The following is an 8,976-nucleotide window of genomic DNA, read 5'->3' as shown; positions in this document are numbered from 1 at the left end:
CCATTGTCGCTCGAGCGGGCTGCTGCCGCCTCCGTCGTTGGGTCACCGGGAGGATCTGGGAGCACTACTCGCCGCGTGGACCCCCGTGCCGATCTTCAGGCGGCGACGGAGCAGAACACGCGGGAGGCGCGGGAGGAGCGGGAGGCGCGGGAGGCGGAGGCATTGAGGGCGGCCGCCGCCAAGGCGGCACAGGAGGAGCAGGCGGCGAAGGCGCGCGCTGACGCCGCGGCCAAGGCCCAAGCGGAGGCTGCGGCTGCGGTGATGGCGGAGGGGGCCTTGCTGGTCACCCCACTGCGCGTCGCGGCGCCTGGGGCCCCAGAGCCCCCGCCAGAAGAAGCCGGCGGTGACCGGCCGGGGCTGGAGAGGGAGGACGACGTCGTCATCCTGGAAGGGTGGCGGCACCGGCCCCGCCGACTGGGGCGACTCAAGGCGGCCGTCCTGACCTGCCGCCTGTGCAAGGAGCCGGCCGCGAGGGCTGATCTGGTGGTCCGGACGCCGTCGCGCCAGCGCACGGGGAAGGCCGCGTCAGAGCCGTAGAAGGCTGCATCAGAGCCGCAGCCGGCCGCGGGCTCCAGCTCGTCGGCCCAGGATATGGAGGCGGCCAGCGCTAGCTCGGGGTGGACGCCGGGCGGAGGGACGGCCGTGATGAATATGGCCGCGCAGGACGTCCGGACCCGGCTTCAAGCCCAGGCTACGGCGCTGAGGAAGTACAACAACGAGTTCCTTGCGACGCGGGCGGCCATCCGGGTTAGTCTTCTTGTCTTTGCTTTTTTGATCTTGATTTCTTCCGTGGGGGCGCGTTAGCGCACCCACTGGGTGTAGTCCCCGAGTTCCGAGTCGGCTGCTGAGCAGGCGGCTTGGAACTTCCTAGCAGACCTTGTGTTGCTATTCTTGTTCTCATTCGCTCCCCTGCCTGACGTGCAGGACTAGCACAACCTCCGCGCGGCTGCCTTCAACTCCCAGGCTCGGGAACTGACCCAGAAGACTGCTGACCTATCTAAGAGACGGGGTAAGTGCTTCGTCCTTTATCTCATGTGGGGGCGCGTCAGTGCACCCACTGGGTGTAGTCCCCGAGATTCGGGCTGACTGCTGAGCAGTCGGGTCGAATCTTCCTTGACGACTTCTTCTTATTGCTTCTTCTTTCTCTGCCATCCCTGCAGCGGCCAACGCCAGTCTAAGGGAGCAGCTGGGAGGGTCGCAGGCCGCCCTTCGTGCTAAGGAGGCCGAGTTTGCCGCCTTGGCGCAGGAGCGTGACCGCCTGGCCAAGAGGTTGGCCGACCAGGAGGAGAGCCACAAGGCGGCCCTGAAGGCGGTGCAGGACAGCGAAGCCGCCCTCCAGGCCGAGTACGAGACAGAGGCGGCTAGCTAGGCTGAAGCGAAGCAGACGCTGATTAATGGCTATGGCCAGATCGAAGATTTGGTTGACGGTAAGCCGCCTTCTTCTTCGTCCTTTCTTGCCGCTTGCCATTTTTGGCTCGTTTTCTGACTTGGTGTTTTCTCTTCTTCTCTTTCTTTCTTGCGCAGAGTACTTCCCTGGCTACTCTACCGCCGCCAACCAGATCATCGAGGCCCGCCGCGAGGCACAGAGGCAGGCTGGCGCCGAGATTGCGCCAAACGCTCGCCGGTCGCTGGAGGAGCAGCTCTTGGCGATCCAGGCCCGCCTCCAGCCGGCTCATCGCCTGCTCCGCAGGCTTCAACGTGTCGGGGCGCAGATGGTGGCCACCCTCTGGCCTGGCAAAGTGGTTCCCCGCACCCCCAGTCGGACTGCCGACTGGCTGGAGGTGGCGGTCGGCCGCTTCGGCGGCTCGGTCCGGTGCCAGGCGGGCGCTGGAGTTCGTCAAGGCCTGGTATCCCAGGCTGAGTCTGGACCAGCTGGCCACCTGGCGGCAGCAGGCCGACACGGAGCTGGAGCCGGCCCGGCCGGCTATCATCCGGCGGGCTTCAGCGATCGCCGACTACACCGATACCAGCGCCTTCGCCCCTGAGGTGGACGAGAACGGTGTTGCCCAGCCGGAGGAATGGTTCGGGCTGAACCCGGCAGACAGCAAAGACTCGGCGGAGGAGATCGACTCCAGCGACGAGGGCGAAGAGGAGGAGGACGAGGGTGAAGACGCCGGGCCGGATGGTGGAGCGGCCGGCCGGCCTCAGCTTGACCGTGCCTCCAGCAACACGACACGCGCGGGTGCACCGCCTGCCGCCGGCGATGATCAAGCCGAGACCCGCCAGCCGGCCACTCCTTCAGCTGGTGACGCCGTCTCCACCGACCAACCTGGCTCCCACACCGCGCCTTTAGTCTAGTCTGCTATCTTTATTTTCCTGTCTTATCACTTTTAGAACAATATTTTGTTAAGTTTGCACAATTCCACCCACTGGGGGTGTATTCGAACTATGTTGATTGCCGGCCTGTTGGGGGCTTTCTATGTAGATATGACTATGCATGTGTTTGGCTTTTCCTTGTTCTTCGCTTTTCATCCTTCTGCTGTTTCCTTTGCCGCCCTCCTTTGGTTGCCGCCTCCCCAGTCAGACAGTTGCTCTGCAATCTGTGGCTGGAGAAGTGCTTGGCCAACTGGGAGGGCAAGTACTCTAGCTTTGTTGGATTATAGCGAAGTGTTTGGGAAGCCGGCCAGCCGGCTGTTCTGACAGCCGGCAAGCGTGGTTGGAGGCCATCTTTTCGCTATACAAGTTCATTAGTCCTTAGCCATTTCTCGTGTGGGCATCCTTTCTGCCTTGGCTCTTGCTAGTCGGACAGTCGGTTCTTCGAGCTGCGACTTTCAACAAGAGAGGACTCGGGAGCCGGCACACTACTTGTCTGACTTCAGGTAGAACTTTAATATAGCTTAAGGCGGCCAATCCCCGGGCCGACTAGTCGAACCCGGTGCCAGACAGAAGATCAAATGTAATAATACATTCATGGATATGACGCTCGTCACTCACAGATAAATGAAGGCAGTCCCCGAGTGCCCCTCGGGGGGCCTGTTGTTTTCGTACTTAATACAAAAGGGTAGCATGATACATACTGCTTTTAACTGTAAAATCTTCTCAGGAGGTTCGCGTTCCATGGTCGCTCCGACTCCTTGCCAGAATCATCCCTCTTGCGTGCTCTTGGTTTTTGCGCGTCGATCAGGTAGTAGGAGTCGTTGCCTAGTGCCTTGCTGATGACGAAAGGGCCTTCCCAAGGGGCCGAGAGCTTGTGCTGGCCGGCTGTTCGCTGGATCAGCCGAAGCACAAGGTCGCCCTCCTGGAAAGATCTTGGCTTGACCTTGCGGTTGTGGTAACGGCGCAACCCCTGCTGGTAGATGGCGGACCGACTGAGTGCTAACAGCCGGCCTTCTTCCAGCAGGTCGACACCGTCTTCTCTCGCTTCCTTGGCCTCCGCCTCCGTGTACATGGTGACCCGAGGCGAGTCGAACTCGATGTCGGTTGGGATGACAGCCTCGGCACCATATACAAGGAAGAACGGATTGAAGCCGGTTGACTTGTTAGGGGTAGTACGCAGACTCCAGAGGACAGCCGGCAGCTCATCGATCCAGCAGCCGGCCGATCACTCCAGTGGTACGACCAGTCGGGGCTTGATGCCGGAGAGGATGAGTCCATTTGCTCGCTCGACCTGGCCTTTTGACTGCGGGTGGGCAACGGACGCTAAGTCCAGTCGGATACCCTGCGTTGCGCAGAAACGTGCCAGTGCTCCTTTGGCAAAGTTTGTGCCGTTGTCGGTGATGATGCTGTGCGGTACGCCGTACCGAGTAGTGATGTCGGTGATGAACGTCATGGCAGTCGGCCCGTTCAGCTTCTTGATCGGCTTTGCTTCGATCCATTTGGTAAACTTGTCCTCGGCGACAAGGAGATGTGTCAAGCCGCCACGGGCTGTCTTGAATGGGCCCACCATGTCCAGTCCCCAGACGGTAAAGGGCCAGGTGAGGGGGATGGTCTTGAGTGCAGAAGCCGGCAGGTGTTGCTTGGAACTAAAGACTTGGCATCCTCTGCAGCTCTTGACTATTTCTTTGGCATCTTCCAAAGCAGTCGGCCAAAAGAAACCGTGGCGGAAAGCTTTGGCCACAAGTGATCTTGAGGCTGCGTGGTGGCCGCATTCGCCTTGATGGATATCCTTGAGGATTGCCACTCCTTTCTCTGGCTCGACGCAGCGCTGGAAGACTCCAGTGATGCTGCGCTTGACAAGCTCTCTGTTTATTATTGCATATGCTCCGGCTCGTCGTTGCACTAGTCTTGCTGAGATCTCATCAGCCGGCAGCTCTCTGTTGACTAGGAATTTGAGGATGGGTTGGGCCCATGATGGAGCTGTGACTTCTTCTACTGTTAGTATGGCCACCATGACTCGGGTGGGTGGGTCGGGTGGCGTGGAATTGGAGTCGGCCACCGCTTCTTGTGTTGCTGCAGTCCCCGGGTCGACTGCTGCAGTCCCCGGGCCGGGTTCTGAAGTCCCCGTGCTGCCTGCGGGGTTCCTCCAGTCGGATCCGGCTGCGTCGAGGACAGGTGGTATGAAGATAGAGTCCGACTCTGGAGACGGCTTGATGGATGGCTTGAGGAGGCGCTGGAGGGAGACACCTGTTGGTATAGCCTGTCGGGTGGAGCTGATCCGTGCCAGGGCATCTGCTTGGTCGTTGTCGGCCCTTGGTACGTGAAGGAACTCGCACCCTTCAAAGTACCCACTGATCTGCTGGACGAGGAATCGATAGCTCGCCATGTTTGCATCCTTGGCGTCCCAGTCGCCAGATGACTGCTGGACCACCAAGTCTGAGTCGCCATAACACAGGATCCGGCGTATGCCGAGTTCTTTGGCTAGCCGGAGCCCATGTATGAGCGCCTCGTACTCGGCCACGTTGTTGGAGGCGGCGAAGTGGATTTGCAGCGTGTATCTGAGTTTGTCGCCTTTGGGAGAGGTGAGGACGATGCCGGCTCCCAAGCCGGTGCGCATCTTGGACCCGTCGAAGTGCATCCGCCAATGGGTAGAGTCGGGAGCCGGCGGTAGGTACTGGGTCTCGGCCCAGTCGACGAGGAAGTCGGCCAACGCTTGGGACTTGATGGCGGTGCGGGGTTGGTAGAAGATTGTGTACGGTGCCAATGCAATGGCCCATTTAGCCACCCGGCCGGATGCATCCCGGCTGCCTATGATCTCGGCAAGCGGGGCGGTGCACACGACCGTGATGGGATGCTCTTGGAAGTAGGGCTTCAGCTTCTTGGCGGCGAAGTACACCCCATAGCACATCTTCTGGTAGTGCAGGTAGTTTTGCTTTGAGCTAGATAGTACTTCGCTTAGATAATACACCGGCCTTTAGACTAGCTGGGCTCGGCCTTCTTCTGGGCGCTGGACCACGACAACTGTACTGACCACTCGGCTAGTCGCGGCAATGTAGAGGAGCATGGGCTCCTTCTCAGTCGGCGCCGCCAGGACAGGTGGAGTGGTCAGCATCTTCTTCAGCTCATGGAAGGCTTGGTCGGCTTGGTCATTCCACTCGAAGTGAGTGGACTTCTTCATGAGTCGGTACAGGGGGAGAGCCTTCTCTCCTAGACGGCTGATAAAGCGGTTTAAGGAGGCCAGGCACCCAGTGAACTTCTGCACATCTCACAATTTGGTGGGAATCTCCATCCTCTCGATGGCCTTGATCTTCACAGGGTTGCACTCGATGCCGCGTTCGGAGACCAGAAAGCCTAGCAGCTGGCCAGCTGGTACTCCGAACACGCATTTCTCGGGGTTGAGCTTGATCTGGAATCGGCGCAAGTTGGCAAATGTTTCTTTGAGGTCCTCCAGCAGGGTGCCGCGCTTCTCTGTCTTCACCACAATGTCGTCTACGTAGACGTGGGCATTTCTGCCGAGTTGCTTGAGGAGGCATTTCTGCATGCAACGCTGAAAAGTGGCACCGGCATTCCTTAAGCCGAATGTCATAGTCAGGTAACAGAAAGCAACGAATGGTGTGATGAAGGCAGTCTTCAGGCGGTGTGCTGGGTCCAACTTGATTTGATGGTACCCTGAGCAGGCATCCAAAAAACTCAACAGCTCGCATCCGGCCATGGAGTCTATCACTTGGTCAATCCGTGGCAAAGCAAACGGATCTTTGGGGCAGGCCTTGTTGAGGCTGGTGTAGTCTATACACATGCGCCACTTGTTGTTCTTCTTCAATACCAAGACTGGGTTGGCAAGCCACTCTGGAAAAAATACTTCCATAATAAAGCCAGCAGCGAGGAGCCGGGCTATCTCTTCTCCTACGATTCTTCACTTCTCTTCTGACAGTCGGCGGAGGGGCTGCTTGACCGGCTTTGCGTCGGCTCGGACGTGTAATTTGTGCTCGGCGAAATCCTTCGGGACACCCGGCATGTCCTTTGGGGACCATGCAAAGACGTCTCGATTCTCACGGAGGAAGTCGACGAGCTCGCCTTCCTATTTAATGTCCAGGTTTGCCCCAATGACAGCAAACCTTTCCGGATTCTCCGGGTCCAGAGGTATCTTCTTCGTCTCCTTGGCCGGCTGGAAGGAGCCCTGCGCATCATAATCTTTGGGGTTGGGGGATAAGGTCGGCTGCTTGCCGGCCATGGCCACAACCTGTTCCAGCATCTTCTTCTCTTCTGCCACTACGAGGGACTCGGCCAGCCGACTGCTGGCCATAGCGCACTCGATGGACTTTTTGTAGTCGCCGGCTACAGTGATGATCCCCTTCGAGCTCGGCATCTTCATCTTTAGGTAGGCGTAGTGGGGCACAGCCATGAACTTGGCCAGAGCAGGTCGTGCATCGCCGCTTGCAGGGCGTCGTGGGCGTTCTCGCCCGAGTTGGCGACGTGGCTGATGACCAACACTTCGGTGACAGCGCTGCTGCCGCTGTCAGCTCGAGGGAGAGGGTCGTCGAAGACCACCACGTCGGAGGGGTAGGCGTCGAGCGATGCCGTGTCGGAATCGACAAGCATCGGGTCAGTGGAGCCGACCGACTCCAAGTCTACAGCAGGCTCACTGGAGACATGAAGTTGGTCGAGGAGGCTGACGAGGCGGCTCTCGGGGTAGTCCGTGCTCGCGTCGGACGCGGGCTCGTCGGAGATGCGAGTCTCGCCGAGCAGATCTGCGAGGCAGCTCGCTGCGCAGGCATCGTCGACGCCTTGCAGCGCATCGGGGCAAACGCCATCGGGCGCAGCAGGCTGGCTGCGCTCACGGGGGAGAAAAAGGGTTCCCATCCAGAACAGGTCTCCGAACGACGGTGCACCTGGCCCCATGGTGGGCGCCAAATGTCGGGTGGTAGGTGCGACATATGCCAACGGGTTGCTTATCATTGTGGGAGCCAGTAAGACGTCGCCGGTGCCTGGAAACGGGATGAGGCGAAGACATGCACGCCGGCGAATCTTACCCAGGTTCGGGGCTCTCCGTGGAGATAACACCCCTAGTCCTGCTCTGCGGGGTCTCCGCATGATCGCTAGATCAAAACGAGTAGCTACAAGTGCTCCTTGAGCTGTCGGATTCAAGGGAGAAGAAGAGCAAGGCTAGCTCTCACTTTCCTCTCTATATGGTGTGTGCGCAACTCTATGAGACCAACCCTTTGCATGGGTGCCCCGGGGGGTTTATATAGGCCTACCCCCCGAGGGTACAATTGTAATCCGGCTGGGCGCGGGTCCCAGCCGTCAGTGTCTGTGTTCGCCGGCTTCTCTGCCGGCCATTGGGGCCCGCCGACTGGTGGGTCCCGCCGGCTGCCGGCCTCTTGGTCGACAGGCCGGCCCCACCGCTTGGGGGTCTTGTCGGCGGCTGGTTACTGTTGCCTTGCCCCTGATGACGAGGGCTTTGCCGAGGTAAGCGTGGCTACAGTGTGCCGTCTTGCGGGCCCTCACTGTAGCCTTACCTCGTCTTGTCTCCTTAATGTGGCACATGTTTCGAGGGAGGGGGTAGCCGGCTCCCGGGGGCCAGCTACGCCCCTGGCCGACTGGGGGAGGCCGGGCCGCCTTCGTGCATCTCTCTGGCTAAAGGGGCCCGCCGCCCGTGGGCCGTACTGGCGTCTGTCATGGATGACGTTGAGGCCAACATGGCTACAGTGCCGAGCCGGACGGGAGATGGCTGACCCATACGGCGTCCTGTGGCCACGCTTGCTTCGGGATTCGAGGGTAGTGGGTCGTACTGTGACCACGCCCCGTCTTGTCACCGTTATGTGGACGCAGTCTTGGTGGGTGCGATCTTGGCCGGCTTCTTGGAGTCGGTGTTCTTCATGGCCGGCTTTTGGGAGTCGGTCCTTTTGGAGCCGGCTTCCTGGAGTCGGCCATTTCGTAGCTTTCTTGGGGAAGGTTTCTGGGACTGGGTCGCCTTCTGAGAGTCGGCTCCTGGGGTAGCCGGCCGGGGGAAGGCGGCCCTGTGCTTCGAATGCTTGAAGGCTCAAATGGCCTGATAATTCTTGAGGAGCCAGGGGGAGTCGGTTAGGCTACCCGTGGCCATTTACTCCGACACCGGGAGTAAGCAATTTGAGGAAATTGTACGCAAGCAAGGAAGGCACCGGAAGAACCAAGGTGTTGGTTTTGAACGAAAGTTCAATGCCAATGGAGTTGAGTGGGAAGAAGATCAATACCCCAAGACGAAGTTTGTTCCACAACAAGAGAAGTATGATCCTACTTCCTTCAAGGGAACACAAGCTCAAGATGATCTTCCACCACAAGACCACAAGCAAAAAGGCAAGGACAAGCTTCAAGAGGAGATTGATGCATTTGAAGAAGCTCCTAAGGCCTTGGTCAAGTGGGTTCCCAAGACTACGTCAAGTTCTACTTCATCAAGTACGACTACAACTCCGAGGATTCCCATCAAGATGATGTGGATCCCGAAGAAGAAGAACTAGAGAGTTCTTGAGGGTGACTCCGCCAACATTCTTCACTCATATCATTATGGCAAGGACAAGTGCAATCAACTCCCACATCTTGCACTAGTTCAAGGAGTCACAAACCCTCTTGTTGGTAAGACAAGGGACAAGGTAACCTAATGCTTTCATGGATATCATCTTGTGT

Source organism: Aegilops tauschii, chromosome 2 (genome assembly GCF_002575655.3).
Source record: "Aegilops tauschii subsp. strangulata cultivar AL8/78 chromosome 2, Aet v6.0, whole genome shotgun sequence".
In the NCBI taxonomy this organism is placed as follows: Eukaryota; Viridiplantae; Streptophyta; class Magnoliopsida; order Poales; family Poaceae; genus Aegilops; species Aegilops tauschii.
This window is presented reverse-complemented; position numbering follows the sequence as displayed.